A 16,528-nucleotide genomic window follows, 5' to 3' on the forward strand; every position below is an offset into this window, starting at 1 on the left:
TAATGCAAGAAAAAGTAGGGGAGAATTTTAAAGCTTTAGGTAATATGAGAAAAGCACTAAGTATAAAGTAAAGGAATGATAAATTTCCTCAGCATTAAAATTAAGAATTTTTGGTCAATAAAATTTATTTTAAAGAATGTGAAAACACTATTAACAAACTAGAAGACATTTGCAATTCACAGAACTGATCATGAGTATCAAGAATATATAAATAACTCCAAATCATTAAATAAACAAACAATGGAAAAATGGGCAAAAAGCATTAATCAGCATTCATGACAATAAAACACATATGGCCAGATATTAACACAGATGTTAATTTTCACTAATTATAAATGATAACCAAGTTACAATAAGTAACTTCCACCCTCACTTGGTTGGCAAAATATATCAAGTGCTAGAGAAAATGTCACAGAATCTAAGTTGTTACAATCACTTTGGAAAATATTTGGCACCCCCTTCTAGAGTTGAAGATTCATGACAATTCTACTCCTTGGTTTAAGCCCCAAAGAAATTATTGCATAAGTACAACAAAATGTAGGAAAAATCATGAAACAACTAAATGTCCATCAATAGAAGAGTAGAAAATAAACTATGGTTTGTTCACACAATGGAATAATGTCAGACAATTATATGTAATCTTGAAGATTACATAAGCATCTTTTTCAGAGAATAAAAAACTAATATTTTTACATGAAAAAAGCATGTTATTTACATGCATTTACAGATGTCAGTTCTCCCTAAATAAATCTATAATTTTAATGAAATACCAATAAAAAGGCCAACAGTATGTTTTAAGAATAACGATACCTTCATAGGTTTTGAGGGCTGTCATGTACTTTCTGAGCGTTTCCCAACTATTAAATAGTTTAATCCCCACAATAATCTTATGATATTAATATTCCCATTTTACCAATGAGGAATTTAGATAGAGCTTAAGCAACCTGCCCCAAATCACACAAGATAAGCAGAAAAAATGAGATTCAAACTTAGGGATTCAGACTTTAGACCCTATGTATATGGTTAAGCATTCTTACTTTTTTCAAAAATCAAGGAATTTGTATAGTGAATCTAAAAATTGACCCAGATTGCTAGAAGAATTCAGATGATATGAAATGGAACACTGCATATCAGAGGTTGAAAAGGTGGATTATTCGATACTTGAAGTTGAGACAACTGGGTAGCCATTTAGAAAAAAATAAAGTTGAACCCTAGCCCAATCTTTATACCAAAATGTTTTAAAAATGTATCAAAGATTTAAAATGCAAAATGAAACCAAATCATCAGAGGACACCATGGTTGACTGAAGGATATACCATGTTGTACCTTTTTCAGTTTATACCATGTGCAAATTTTGCCAGTTAAAATTCATTATTTAAACAGAGAAAGAAAAGTACCAGGGTTGCTGGTGTGGGTGTGTGTGTGTCTGTGTGCGTGTGTATGTGATAAATGTTAGTGTCATTCAGGTCTCTGGAGGTTTACTCTGTCCCAGAAAAACATGACTGTCTCGTGTTTATTTTTAAGTGATATTATAGATTGTTCACCATTTATAGTTTCTTTTTACTGTCCTAGAACATATACTGATTTAATAGGCGTTAATCACTATGTTTTTCTTGGCATGGGCAGGGTCCAGGAATTGAACCCAGGTCTCCAGTATAGCAGGTGAGAATTCTGGCACTGAGCCACCATTGCATCACCGTATTTATAGTTTCTTTTTAATTGAATGAATGAACCACACACATACACACACACATTACTAAATACAGTCCCTGGGTTGCTTTGAGTGGGTTATGTTGGAATCTGAGGGGGGGTGTGGTTATAGAGACTGATCCTTTGGAGAAGTTCAGTGCCTTCAAAAGTAGCATGCTTCCTTAAAGTATTTATAAGACTATTTTTAAAATTTTTTTAAATTTATTTATTTATTAATTTTAAAAAATTAACCACAAATGAACAAAAACATTGATATGCTCATTCCATTCTACGTATATAATCAGTAATTCACAATATCATCACATAGTTGCATATTCATCATCATGATCATTTCTTAGAACATTTGTATCAATTCAGAAAAAGAAAAAAGACAACAGAAAAATAAAACAAAAACAAAAACAAAAAATTATACATACCATACCCTTACCCCTCCCTTTCACTGATCACTAGCATTTCAAACTAAATTTATTTTAACATTTGTTCCCCCTATTATTTATTTTTATTCCATATGTTCTACTCATCTTTTGACAAGGTAGATAAAAGGAGCATCAGACACAAGGTTTTCCACAATCACACAGTCACACTGTGAAAACTATATCATTATACAATCATCTTCAAGAAACATGGCTACTGGAACACAGCTCTACATTTTCAGGCAGTTCCCTCCAGCCTCTCCATTATATCTTGAATAACAAGATGATATCTACTTAATGCATAAGAATAACCTCCAGGACAACCTCTCAACTCTGTTTGGAATCTCTCAGCCATTGACACTGTCTGATTTCACTCTTCCCCCTTTTGGTCGTGAAGGTTTTCTCAATCCCTTGATGCTGGGTCTCAGCTCATTCTACAGTTTTTCTTAATCCCTTGATGCTGAGTCTCAGCTCATCTAGGATTTCTGTCCCACGTTGCCAGGAAGGTCCACACCCCTGGGAGCCATGTCCCACATAGACAGGGGGAGGGTGGTGAAAAACAACTAATATTTTAAATAATATTTTTAGTAAACATATAGATAAAATAACACCATGGAAAGCAAAGGAAAAATGAACCAAAAAAATACAGAAATGGTGGCTGCCCCAAGTATTTTGCTCCAAAATTTGTGGGAAATGAGAAGGTAGATAGAAAAATGAACCAAAAAAAATACAGAAATGGTGGCTGCCCCAAGTATTTGGGGTAAGGAAAGGAGAGGATAGTACCCCATGGCTAGAGTAAGATTAATGTCAAAGTTCTACTGCTGAATTGGATGGTGGCTTCATAGACACTTATTCAACATTAAAAGTAAAAAATAAGTGAGGACCTTACACGGACCAATAATGAGAATGTGTCTTGAGCCAGGAGTTATGATGAGTTCGTTTCTGTGCACTACTTGAGTTTCATTTAAAAACCAAAAATAAAACAAACAAAAAATAATAATCTGGGACTAAAATTTTAGATTATTTCTCAAAATATAGGCATGTCACAGGAAGGAATGGAAAAAGAAATCAGGCTAAACATCTTTGAGAGTTGGGGAAGGTTACAGATACTGATTAATTCTCAACATTGATGGAAAAAGTAAAAATTGGCTAGTAAAAATTTAAGCACAAGAGACAAAAACAAAATCACAATCAACAGAGCTTCTTAGGCAAAGGAAAAAAAAGAAACGAATGCCCAAAATTGAAAAACATAAAACATGTCAGAATGGACAGAGTAAAAAATATGGAAAAGAAATAAACAAGTAATAGGGGGAACAAAGGTTAAAATAAATTGAGTAGATTGAAAAAACCAAAAGCATGTCAGAATTAAGACACATCATCAATTATCACAATAAATTTGTGGTAAATGAGAAGGTAGATATAAAGATATATAGATATATAGATATCATATAGATATAAAGAAACAAGCTCAGTGCCTCAAATATTATCATTATTATTTTATTCATTTACTCAGAAAATAAAAAAGTTGGAGTGTCAAATTAAGATACACTATTTGAGATAGCAGAAAATCGTAAAATAGTGTTCACATACATTTAATGGACTTTACAAATTATAGGAGTAAGTGGTCATGGATTGGTACATAAATATGTATGTTAATTGGATTAAATATATAGGTAGCTACAGAGAGATAGTCTATCCTTTCCTTTATCAGACACTAAATAGGATTTTCTTTATATAGTGTATATTCAAGAGTACTATCGGGTTAGTTTTTCCTGGTTTCATCTTTTAACTGGTCTTAATCTCTTCAAGATATAGAAATTCTATTTTGTCTATTAATATCCTGTGAAATAGGCCTTGCTATTTGCCACCCACCCTATCACCCTCTCCCATTTTTTTTTTTTAAGCAGATGGAAAATTATTGAATACACATGTAAGAAGACATGCAGGCAATCTTGCATAGAGGGGAAAAAGGCAAGAGGTAATGGGCAATGTGGGTTCACTTGCTTTTATAGACTAGGCTTTACTTACTCTCCCTCCCCCTTCCTTGTTCAGGGCTTTCTCTTTCCCTTTCTTCTCTCCAGGGTAGTGGCTGGTAGTAGACAGTGCATTTGGGTGGGTCAGCTCCACCTCCCCCCTCACCCCCCCCACCCCATTGATGACTCACTCAGATGGGAGTTGTTTGGCTTTAGAAAGGTTGATCTACTGGGTGTTTCCTGTAAGTGGGTAGCCCCTGGGCAGAGTTGGGTGGGGTGGGGTACGACACAGGCCTTCCTGACCTTTATTAAGCATCCTTGCTCAAGGGCTTCTGCCTCAACTTCCCTCTCAGAGAATTCTTGCCCCTCAATCTTAAGGGTTGCTAAGGGATGAAGGTGTGTCTTCTGTAGCTGCTTCTTCCTTGTCAGGTGGTATAGGCCCTGCCTGATGGGGCATAGAACTTTCTGGCTATTTCATTTAAGTTGAGAGAGAAGGAGTCAAGAGAAGTGGTTGGGATGGCTGAAAATCTTCATATCAGTATTGGTTTTATGTGAAAGTCTTCTAGTCTGGAAGAAATAAGCTTGGTAAGAAGCTTAAAAATGCAAGGGCTGATTAATAGCAAGAGGAGGATAGAAGTGAGAGGGCCTAGGAAAGGCATCAGCCAAGTGAAACTGGAGAAAAAAAGAAGGAAATGAGCATTTTTTAGGTCCAAGAGTCAATCTTAGCTGGGTGGATCATTCCTGCTCAACTAGGGAATAAGAGGGTGCATGTGTTAAGTAAGGAAGTGTGGGAATGAGGCTTAGAAGGGCTTGATTGATCAGACTGCACCTTTGGCTGCTGTGCTGGCCCATTTATTCCCTCAAGAGATGTTAGTAGTAGTAGTAGTGTTCTTTTATGGCCAGGGCAATGAATTAACACTATTTTTCTGTTGGTAAGAGCATGGCATTTAAGAGATTGAGTATTTCTTGACAGTGTTTAATTGGGGTTCTGCTTTTTGTGAAAAAGGCTCACACTTGCACACTGTTGTGTGAGCATGCAGGCCTAGGAAAGCATATTTGGTAACCATGTAGAGATTTAGCCTTTTCCCTTTTCCTAGTTTTAGAGCTCAGATGAGGGTAGGTAATTAGTTCTGCTTTTTGAGCTAAAGTCCCTGGGGACAGGACTTTGTCTTCACTCTTGTTTGGCTATCACATACTTTTCTTCATTTTTTTTTTTTAATGAAGTTACATTTAGAAATAAAAATATTTAACAAACAACAGTTCTGTCCTATTTTACTTTTACATACTTACTAGGGTTAGGTTAATTAACAGGTAGAATATAGTTTGAATACTTGTCTTGTTTCTCATAAATTTTTTTGTTGAAATGAAGTTCTGACTTACAGCTGACTACCTGTAATTTTAAAGAAACCTTAGAGTAAAGTAGTGTAACTGACAAGCAAATTTGCTTGTCCCATAACTTGTAACTTTTAACATTATACAGATCAGTATTAGGATGGAACATTGTCAAATTTCTAGGAATTTTAAACAATTTTTAAATTTATGAATAAAATTTCACCCATGCAAATTTAGCTATCAGAAGGATAGAGAATTTATTTTAATTACTGTAATACTTCTTAAACAATTTGGGTAATATGTTAAACTATTTTAGCACCTCACTTTTTCAAAGTGAGTGAACAGATACTTTGTAATAGTTTTCCTTTTTTTTTTTCACATGGGCAGGCACGGGGAATTGAACCCAGGTTCTCCGGCATCACAGGCAAGCAGTCCTGCCTGCTGAGCCACTGTGGTCCGCCCTGTAATAGTTTTCCTTTAAGAATGAGAAGATGCCTTTTGAAATAAAGGATAAGGTCAACATAAACATTAATAGATTATTCTGATATGATATTAAATTTTTATTTTTTAGATAAAGTACTTAGATGATTAGGAAAAATCTCTTATAATTTTTCATTAAGAGTAGACTTAAAATTTACATTATTTTAACAGAGAAAACTAAATTCCAGTTTTCTGTGCATACATGGTTTTACACAAACATTCTTCTTTAAAAATATTATAAACAGGCTTATTAAATTTTGGTTAGCTTTGAATATGATAGATAGAATTTACTTTTATAAGTTTTTTACAACTTCTTATCATTATCAGTGACTAAAAAACTTACTTTTTAAAACTCTCTACAACTTTCCACATCCATTCAGGGCTTTTAGCTCAGTAATGACTGCCATGTTGAGTGTCACCCAGAGCTCCTCTACACTGGTCAGACGTGAAGTCAGCAGAGCCATATGTGGCCTTGGGCATTTTTAGTCTTCTTCACTTGCTATGAGCAGGGTTGAGGGGCTGTCCTGTTCCCCACTTTGGAAGACAATGCAGTTCCTCAGTCTGAAGCCCCATGTTGGTGGCACCTAGAGCAAGACCCCAGTGAGTCCTGAGGTTGAGGACTGTCACCTTTGTTTCCTATTTCATGAGAGCATTCCAGACAGTCAGAGAGAAGTGGCTTCTGGCTGGCTCAAACATGTTGCTGGATTTCAGTTTCCAGGTTCCTGGACATGCTGTGAGAAAGAATTCAAAGGCACAGCACAGAACAGGGTAAGTAGACAGAAAATTTATTGAATCCACATGTGATAAGACATGCAGGCACTCTCACAAAAGACAGAGGTGAGAAAGGCCAGAGACCACCCCCTCCCCTTTTTTAATAGATGAGGAAAATGAGGATCAGAAAAACTAAGTAGTCTGTTCAAGCCACACAGTTAATAAGCTGTGCCTCCAGATTTCAAACCCCATAACCATGCCAGAGCCAGCATTCTGTTATGAGGCTCTCACTGACGACACCAAGTAAAACTATATTCTTTTTTTAAATTGGTTCAAATCATGGTTTAAAACTAAACCATGCCTTCTTGTTTTCTGTTACTCTTAGAAGATATCTATTGCGTTTGTAATACAAGCAAATTTCTGTTATGAGACTATATGGTAAAAACAAAACCATGCTGGTTCTTTGCTGCCCTCTTATGGAAGATGTACAGACACAAAAATCCACAGCCAATAACTGCAGTCTCACTTCACTGTAAGTAGTACCTAGCTTTATGTGATAGATGACTTTCTAAAAAAATTCAACTAATACATAAGAAAAACTCAATGAATGAATGAAGAATTGAATTGAAAACTTCATTCATTGAATCCTTCACATATACCTAGAGAGCCTGATTTTCTAAGAATCCTCTAATTATTTCTTTACGATACATGACTAATCACCTTCCTATGTAATCTTTGTAGTATATATATTTGCATACATCACATTGATTTAAAATTGTAGTCAATTTATTCACAATAAAGGTATGAATTAATAAATAAAATAAATAAAAACCATAATCAAAAAATTTCAGTTTAATCATTCAAGTACCTATACTTTTTTTGAAGTCCAAATCTTCTAACAAATAATCAAAGTGAGTGATTCAAATTTCATCTAATTTCCTGATCTTTGTTTAGTTTCTGCTGGTTGTGACCCTACTTTCTGAGAGAGGCCTGATCAGTCTTCAACAAAATCTAGGAAGAACAATATTGCTTACAGTTTTAAGATAAACAGTTACCTCCCTACTTAGCTCTTCAAACTGATAAGGCTGTTAATGATTACATTGACCACTAAAGCCCATAATCTCATGACTTAAACAGCAAGGGATTTTTCTAGCTAAACAGTAATTGTTTCACTAATTCATGGATGAGTGGTCTTTCAAAGACATAGATGATCTTATACAAGGGAATTTTCCCCACTCTCTGGGGAATTTTAATCTTTTGAAGTATACTTCATGTGGCTCTCTTTACCACAACTGAGGTATGACTGCACATTCCTAAATATTCAGTAGTTACCACCACCACCGCACACGCACACAGAGAGAGAGACAGAGACAGAAAAAGAGGGCTGTTGGTGTATTTATCACAAATAGTTTCCTGGATCTCTCAGTAACTCTAGCATAATAACCTACTCCTAGTTCTTCAAGAAAGCTTTACTATCCATCTCCTCCTTTTCATTCTCAGTGATACCACACTAGTTCAGGCTCTTATCTGCTCTTACTAATCCATCAAATACTGTGTTTCTTGAGCACCTACTATAAGGTGGAGGCGTTGTTAGGAGCTAGGTAGAGTGTGATAAACAAGAGACATGGTCTGACCTCATGTAGCTTAGTCTAGAGATAAAACAGACACTAAACAAATGAACATATAAACATACTGATAAAAGGTTTGATAGGGTTTGATCAGGGAAAATAATGGGATGCTTTAAGAAAGTGTAATGGAAAAGATGGGTCTAATTATAGGTACTAATTTATACTGGGACCAGAGGAAAGGCTGTCAGTCAGAAAATGGTTCTTTCTGGAACTGACATTTGAGCCAACAACAGAAGAATAGGTGGTAGTAATCTAGCTGTCAATCTCACAATGACATGTGAGAAAAGAGAATTCTAGGCAGAGGAAACATCAAAAACCCTAAGCCTTAAAGCAGGAAAAAACATGGCATGATTTTAAGATTAACATGAGACCAGTGTGGCTGAAAGATGAGACTGGTAAATAGGCAGGGCTAAATCATCAGGGACTTATTGGCCATGCTACGTAGTTTGATTTTATTTAACCAGACAGTTTTAAGCAGAGGAGTGACATGATTTTTCATGCTTTGACAAGTTTACTCCAGTGTCTGGATGGGCAATGATTTGGAACATGGCAAGGAAATAATAAAGAAGGTAACTGCAGGAGTTCCAACAAGAAGAAGGACTGCACTAAGGTGGTGACAATAGAAACAGAAGGGGAAAAAGATAGGTGAATTCAATAAATATTTTAAAGGCAAAAGGAACAGAACATAATGATGGACTAGGTATGGACCCCTATATTTTTTATTTGAGCAAACTGATGAACAGAGGTGACATACAGTGAGAAAAGGAAGACAGAATGAGCCAGTTTAGTGGGAGGGACATTGAGAATTCACTTCTAAGGACGTTCAGTTTAAGATTTCTGTGAGCTGTCAGAGTTAAGTATGTCAAGGAGTCAGCACAAAAATGACAATTAAAATAATGGAAATGTATGAAATCGCCTATGAGCACATAGAGTTAGAAGAAAGGAGGCTCAGGACTAAGTCTTAAGGGAAGTATGGAGGAGGGAGAGCCCCAGACACCCAGGCAGGAGGAAAATCAGTGGAGGACGATAATACAAACTTACATTTAGTAACTGGAGCTGTTCAATTAAGTCTGAATAGCAGGCCAGCCCATTTGACCAATTTCTCACGAGATTCTAGCATTAAATGCACAAAATTAGCATATTTTTAGTGGTCTGTTTCTTAGCATTACTATGATCTCATCATAAACCGGAGCAAACTGTTTTCAGTGGGGCCACGTGCCTTCTTTCTGGCTTTTGACATGTCAAATGTATTCTCATTTCAGGGTTTTTACTTTGTTGATGTGTGTAACACTCTTTCCCCTAGTGGCTCTCCTTCTTATATCAAGTCAAATGTCACCTCCTCAAAGAAGCCTCTGATGACCCACTTCTAGAGTGGTTATCCTCCACCCCAATACTCTATTACTCCTCAGCACTTGCAATCACGTTTCCTTTTAACTAGAATGCAAGCTACGTTAGAGCAAAGGTCTTATCTATCTTGACTTCATCATCGTTAGTTTTCTCAATGCCCAGCACAGGGCTTGAAATGGAACAGGTACTCCATAACTATCTAGAATTGATAAAATAAATATAAAACATATTTCCAATAAGTATAGGAAATCATTGTTATTCATAATTTGAAAAAATGCAGTATCAGGGATGGTACTATGTATAGTAATATTACCAGGGAAGAGTTCTAGAATTCTGAATTCAGTTCTGGAGCCTTATCTTTCTTCCAGTGAAGAGGACTCCACTGTGCTTTCAACTGCATTCATCCTACTTCCTTCCCTGAAGTCATGCCAGGCAAGAACACTCCCTCTCATGAGTAAGCCTGGCAAATAGTAGGGCCCAACCCCAGTCTTCATATTTTTTCTATTTCTTCTTTTCCTAGCCTTCTTATGATACCTAGATATATAAGTAAGCCACTACCTCTTTCTCCACAATCCCAATCAATATTGTGTCAGGGAGTTCTGGAGTTTTTCTAATCCTTTCTATGCCAAGGGCTAACCAAAAGCTAATTTTGTCAAAAGAAGTTCTGTAACAGACGATTTTTTGAGGTATTATTTAATGAGGGATAAACAACTTGTCTTCTAAAATAAAATCTACTAAAGGTGAAATTTGTGACTATGGATACTGTTTGCAAAAAAAAAGTATGTCTACATGTATACACTACGTATTTCTAATTTCTACAATTGGTATGTATATATTCAGAAAGCATTTCCTGAATACATAGTCTTGACCTATATAGTCAACCACATATTTACAGAATGCAGAAGGGGCACAGTAGAAAATATAGTTATTTTTAATAACAATGATGAATGTATGTTAACAAGTAATGTTTTTCTTTTTAAATTAGAGCAGTTAAATGTTTACAGATGTATAATGCAGAAAGTACAAAGTTCCTACATAGGCCCTTCCCTCACACATATCATCTTCCCTATTATTAATATTTTACATTACTCTGGTTCCTTTATTAAAGTTGATGAACCAAATTTTATTAACTATAGTCCATAGTTTATATTAGGGTTCATTCTTTATGTTGCACGGTTCTACAGTTTTCTTTTTAAAAAATTATTATTGTAATATATATACAACATAAAATTTTCCATTTTAACCACTTTCAAGTGTTCAATTAGTGAATTAATTAGTCACAATCCATCACCCCAAGGAGAAATTCTGTACAAATTAAGCATTAACTCTTCATTCCCCATCTCCAATCCTGTCTCTGATAACATGTATTCTAATTTCTGACTCTATGACTTTGCATATTTTAATTATTTCTTATAAAAGAGGTTATAAATAGTTGTCCTTTGGTGTCTGACCTATATCACTCAACATGATGCAGTCAAGGTTTATCCACGTTGTCACATGCATAAGAACTCTATTTCTTTTTCCAGCTGAATAATATTCCATTGTATGTATAGACCACATTTTGTTTATCCCTCCATCTGTTGATGAACACTTGTGTTGCTTCCACCTTTTGGCAATTTTTAATAATGCTGCTATGAACGTCAGTGTGCAAATATCTGTTTGAGTCTCTGCTTTCAATTCTTTTGGGTATATACCTAGAAATGGGATTACTGGGTCATATGGTAGTTTTATATTTAACTTTCTGAGGAATCTCAAAACTATTTCCACAGTGGTTGCATCATTTTACATTCTCCCCCAACAATGTATGAGAATTCCTATTTTTTCCACATCTTTGCCAATACTTGTGACTTTCTGACATAATGAATTTATTATTGATATTTTAAAATATTAATAAATATTTTTAGATTTCTCAGTTTAAATATTTATTAAAACAAAAAGCAGTAGATACACTGTACATAAATAAAACCTCTTCAATAGCTTTTAAGGATAATAAAGGTGTTCTTAGACCAAAATGTTTTAGAACCCCTGCCACAGAATCAGGAAGAGAATAAAATCAGGAAAGATGATTACAAGGATGGATTTGTGAGTATAAAATATCTGATTCAGTATGATGACTATAAAGGGAAAGGATTGAGCCTGAGTTATTATGGATTAAGGACATTAGCAGGCCTAAGTACCTAAAGCTTTATGGTGCTTCCCCCATTACATATTCAAAATAAAAATACTATGCCATAGAATAAAATATAAGAAAACCCAACAAATTTCTGACATATCCTCTTATTTCAGTGACCTCTTAGAACTATCAAATAAATTACTCCTCTACATAGACGCTGAAGAATTAGTTATGATGTCAGATTCATAGAAAAGTAAGCTGAAAGGACTCATGGATGGTGATGATTGAAATTAAGAAATGACCATTCTTTGATAATGAATTCAATTCTTTGACATATGAAGTTGATCTTTTGTTTGTGATACACTTGAAAAAGTAAAGCAAGGATATGTTCTCCAACTGCAAAGAATTCATCCAAAATGGATAGATTTTCAGGTTCTATGCAGTCAGATTTTAGAATCTATGCTTATGCTATTAACTATGTTAAGCTGAGAACTTCTTCTTAGAGGCATAATTGAAATAACAAGAACCAGGCATACCCTCCTACCTTAAACTAGACTGGACGATGTATCAAATCAATTCAAACCAAGATCAGAACCAGGATCCCTTAGAAAAAAGAGAATAAAACAAAGAAAGTTCTAAAATTGCCACAGCTTTTGACCTGGAGACATATTCCAGACTGCAAAAGCAGAAAGGGGAATCGAAAAAGGTAACAGTGTCCCTGCTAAGTTGAGGAATCAGAGATCAGCATTATTGATAGTCTGAAGCAGCTGGAATTTGCAGGACGAGATTTTGAAAAGAAAAGACATATATAGAAAAAGAACTCCAGAAACATTCATGGGGTCCCTGGGTTCCCTGCTGAACACTAAAGTGTGAGTTTGCACAAAGAACAAGTTGGTAACTACCAGCTGGAACATTCCCAGAGCTCACACAAATCTGGGAATTACTCAAGTATCAACTATCAAGAATAGAGTTGTCGATGATCAATTAAGGCATTCAGTAGAGTCCCCAGAGAAGACATGTCTTAGTAGTGAAGTTAAACAATACTAGAATAAAGGCCATTCTAGACTTTCCTGAAAAAAAAAAAAAGATTAAAAACAAGCTTGGAAGGATCACAGTAAACCACAAGTACTTAACCCTTGCCAGATCAAAGCTCATCACTGTTTAAAGGAAGATTACACAACTCAGACAACAGCGTAAAACTCACCATGTATAGCAGCCAGTAAAAAATTACTATACATGCCAGGAGGCAGGAAAATGTGACTCTTAGCTAAAAGAAAAGTCAGTCAGTAAAAGGAGACCAAGAAACAATGAATATGATGGATTAATAGACAAGGATATTAAAACAGATACAATAACTATGTTCAAGTATATAAGGGAAAACATGAGCATATTGAGGAGAGAAATTAAAAATAACCAAATGTAGTTTCTAGACATGGAAAGTATATCTAAACAGAAAAAATTCACTGAATATGGTAGCAAGAGATTAGATACTATAGAATAAAAGATTAGTCAACTTGAAGTTACAGCAATAGAATTTTTCAAAGGAAGCACAGATGGGAAAAAAATGACTGAATGAAAAAAAAACAGTCTTAGTGACCACTGAGACAATATCAACTGGTCTAACAAATGGGTAATTAGAGTTCCAAAGGAGAGAGAGGACATAAAAATTATTTGAGAGGTAAGACTGTAGAAAATGGCAGAGGAGAAGCTCCAGGAATCAGTTCTTCCATTAGAGAAACTATTAAACAGGCAGGAACTGTCTGAATCAACTATTTTGAAACTCCAGAGTCCAGTAGAACATTGCAGCATCTGGAGAAATTCAGGAGGAAAACAGTGCTAAATCACGGTAAACACAGGTGAACTATACCCTCTCTGTGGCAGCAACCATTACTTATCCCCCAGTCTCATGACTGGCAGTAAGGAGGTACTCAAACCTGGCCCCTGCTACATGTTGGTGCCAGAGTGGGACATAAAGACCTTGTCCTCCAAGTTACGAGGGTTATGGCCCGCTGATCACTGCTTTGGATTAGCTACTTCAGATCACTGGGGCCCTAGCTCTGAGAGCAATGTTTCCAACCCACCCCAAGATGGTAAAAGAAACCTTAAAATATCATGTTTCTTCAGAGGAACTTTGTCAGCTCCTGCAGAGAACACTTGAGCTGCATTTGCTGGGCAGGTGCCAAGTCAACAAAGTATAGCTTTGGGAAACCATGGGGGAAGCTCTAGGCACTTTTCCTGGCCCCTCCCTCATCCTCTCCCCAGGAAAAGAGCCAGCCAGCATTCCTGTTATGGATCCCTGGCCTTATTATGGCTAGGAAAGAAGACGTTGGAAACTCCTCTCTGGAATGTCCACTCTTGCAGAATTTGTCCTCCAGGCAAAAGCAGCTTAAGACAGCAAAAGCAGATTAAGAAACAACTGAGTCAGGGAACCTGGGGCAAAAACTTACCTGCTTTAAGTATTTCAGTGGATCACCTGGAAAGTTTGTTTCTTGGAGAGTAGCAGAAGCATTCCAATACCTGTAAATAGAGGAACTCCTAAAATGACTGGCAAACAGAAGCCCAAGATAAGACAGAGGCCCAGAAAAGACATGGAGGACCCTATACTTTGCATTCTCCTTGGGCTGACATTCTTGATAGAAGGGCAGAACCCTAAGGAGAGAACCAGCCAAAGTAAAGCCAATTTGCAGAGACTATGAAAGGTGTTTTTGGCTTTGTCAGCTCCTGACATTCAAGAAAATCTGTCATATCACTAGCTGTCATAGTTAAGAGACAAGCATCGGGTAATAAATCACAGAGTTAATATATTAAAATATATTCTTGTAAAAAAATTACAAGAAAAATAAAGAAACAGGAAACGATGGCCCAACCTAAGGAAGAGGATAAAAATCTAGAGAACATCAATGAAGAAGACCAGACTGCTGACATACCCGACGAAGACTTTAAAAATTATCTTCAAGTAGATGAAGGAAAATAAAGAGAGAAAGCTAAAGGACATCAGGAAAACAGTCACACGCTCAAGAACATGAATGAAAATACAGAAGAAGAACTAAAAGATAGGAAAACAATGAATGAACAATTTAAGAATCTCAGCTAAGCAGAAATTTTAAAAAAGAACCAAACAGAACTACTGGAGTTGAAGACCACTATAGGTGAAAAGAAAAATTCATGGGAGGGTTTCAAAAGCAGATTGCAATTGGTGGAAGAACCAGTGAACTCAAAGACAGGACAAGTGAAATGGATCAGGCTGAGAAGCAAAAAGAAAAAAAGGATTATAAAAAGTAAAAACAGATGAATAGACCTGTAGGACACCATCAAATGTTCCAATATATGAATTATGGATGCCCCAGAAGAAGAAGAAAGAGTACGAAAGAAAGAAGGAATATTCAAAGAAATAATAACAGAAAACTTCCCAAACTTGGCAAAAGATGTGAATATGAACACTTAAGAAGCCCAGAGAACATCAAACAGGATAAGCTTGAAAAGAAATATGCCCTGACTCGTACTGGTCAAACTTTTGAATGAAAATGACAAGGAGAGAGTTCTGAAAGATGCAAGAGAAAGGCAATGTGTTATGTACAAAAGAATACCAATTACATTAAGTTCCCATTTCTCATCACAAACTGTAGAGGCAAGAAGGCAGTGGGTTGAAATATTTAAAGTGCTGAAATAAAACAATTGTCAACCAAGAATTTGATATATGGTAAGACTTTCTTTCAGAAATGAGGAAGAGATTAAGACATTCGCAGATAAACAAAAGCTATGGGAGTCCATTAATACTAGATCCACCTAACAAGCAATGCTAAAGGGAGTTCTTCAGACTGAAGGAAAGGACACTATAGTGGTTCAAATCAGCATATAGCAACAAAGACTTCTAGTAAAGGTGATCATACAGGTAATTATAAATAACAGTACTATTGTATTGTAATTTTTGGTATGTAACTCCACTTCTTACTTCTTACAGGTGCTAAAAAAAAAAAAGGAATAATAAATCTATGGATTGGGACATACAATTTAAAAAAATAGATAATTTATAACAAATACAAAAGAAGGTAGGGGATAAAGGAGTATAGGAACAGTGGAAGTATATACTCTTGAAGTTGGTATCAAATCAAGTAAGATTGTAACATATTTAGGATGTTAAATATTAGCCCCATGAAAACCACAAGAAGAATTAAAAATAAATCCAGAAAGAAATGTACAAGGACTCAATATAATAAAATGTAAAAATCAAATAAAAATGAAAATAGGCATTCATAGAAGAATTGAAGAGCAAAAAAAGTCTAAGAAATAAAAATTAAATAGCAAAATGGCAGAAGAAAGTCCTACATTATCAGTAGTTATTTTATAGGTAAATGGATTAAACTTTCTAGTCAACAGGCTGAAATTAGCAGACTGGATAAAAAAAACATGACCCAACTATATGCTGTTTACAAAAGACTGACCTTAAATTCTAAGACATAAATATGTCATATGATTGATAATCAAAATACAGCTGGGGTCAGATGTAGCCTCTCCTCCTCAGTCAAACATGACAAGCAAACTCACTGCCCTCCCCCTCTCTACGTGGGACATGACTCCCAGGGGTGTGGACCTTCCTGGCAATGTGGGAGAGAAATCCTAGAATGGGCTGGGACTCAGCATCAAGGGATTGAGAAAACCTTCTTGACCAAAAGGGGGAAGAGAGAAATGAGACAAAATAAAGTGTCAGTGGCTGAGAGATTCCAAACAGAGTTGAGAGGTTATCCTGGAGGTTATTCTTACGCATTATATAGACATCATCTTTTTAGTTTAGAGCCTGGAGGGAAGTGCCTGAAAATGTAC

At 35.7% G+C, this 16,528-nt stretch overlaps 1 long non-coding RNA gene across 12 annotated transcripts in view; it reads right to left on the bottom strand.

The window, feature by feature from the left end:
- Positions 1-3,549: 3,549 nt before the first annotated feature.
- LOC143669297 (uncharacterized) overlaps positions 3,550-16,528 on the bottom strand; it is a 31,554-nt gene continuing 18,575 nt past the window's right edge. For 2 of the 12 annotated variants that reach the window (XR_013168849.1, XR_013168846.1), the window contains exons 7-8: positions 9,289-9,360; positions 5,527-6,639 (exon numbers count right to left, since the gene is read on the bottom strand). This is a non-coding gene — a long non-coding RNA (uncharacterized LOC143669297). Of the gene's footprint in view, positions 5,487-5,511; positions 6,640-9,288; positions 9,361-12,251; positions 14,225-16,528 lie in introns of those variants that run through there. The other 10 variants (XR_013168842.1, XR_013168838.1, XR_013168841.1 and 7 more) reach the window with 9 other exon arrangements.

The sequence above is a fragment of the Tamandua tetradactyla genome, chromosome 25, assembly GCF_023851605.1.
Source record: "Tamandua tetradactyla isolate mTamTet1 chromosome 25, mTamTet1.pri, whole genome shotgun sequence".
NCBI lineage: Eukaryota > Metazoa > Chordata > Mammalia > Pilosa > Myrmecophagidae > Tamandua > Tamandua tetradactyla.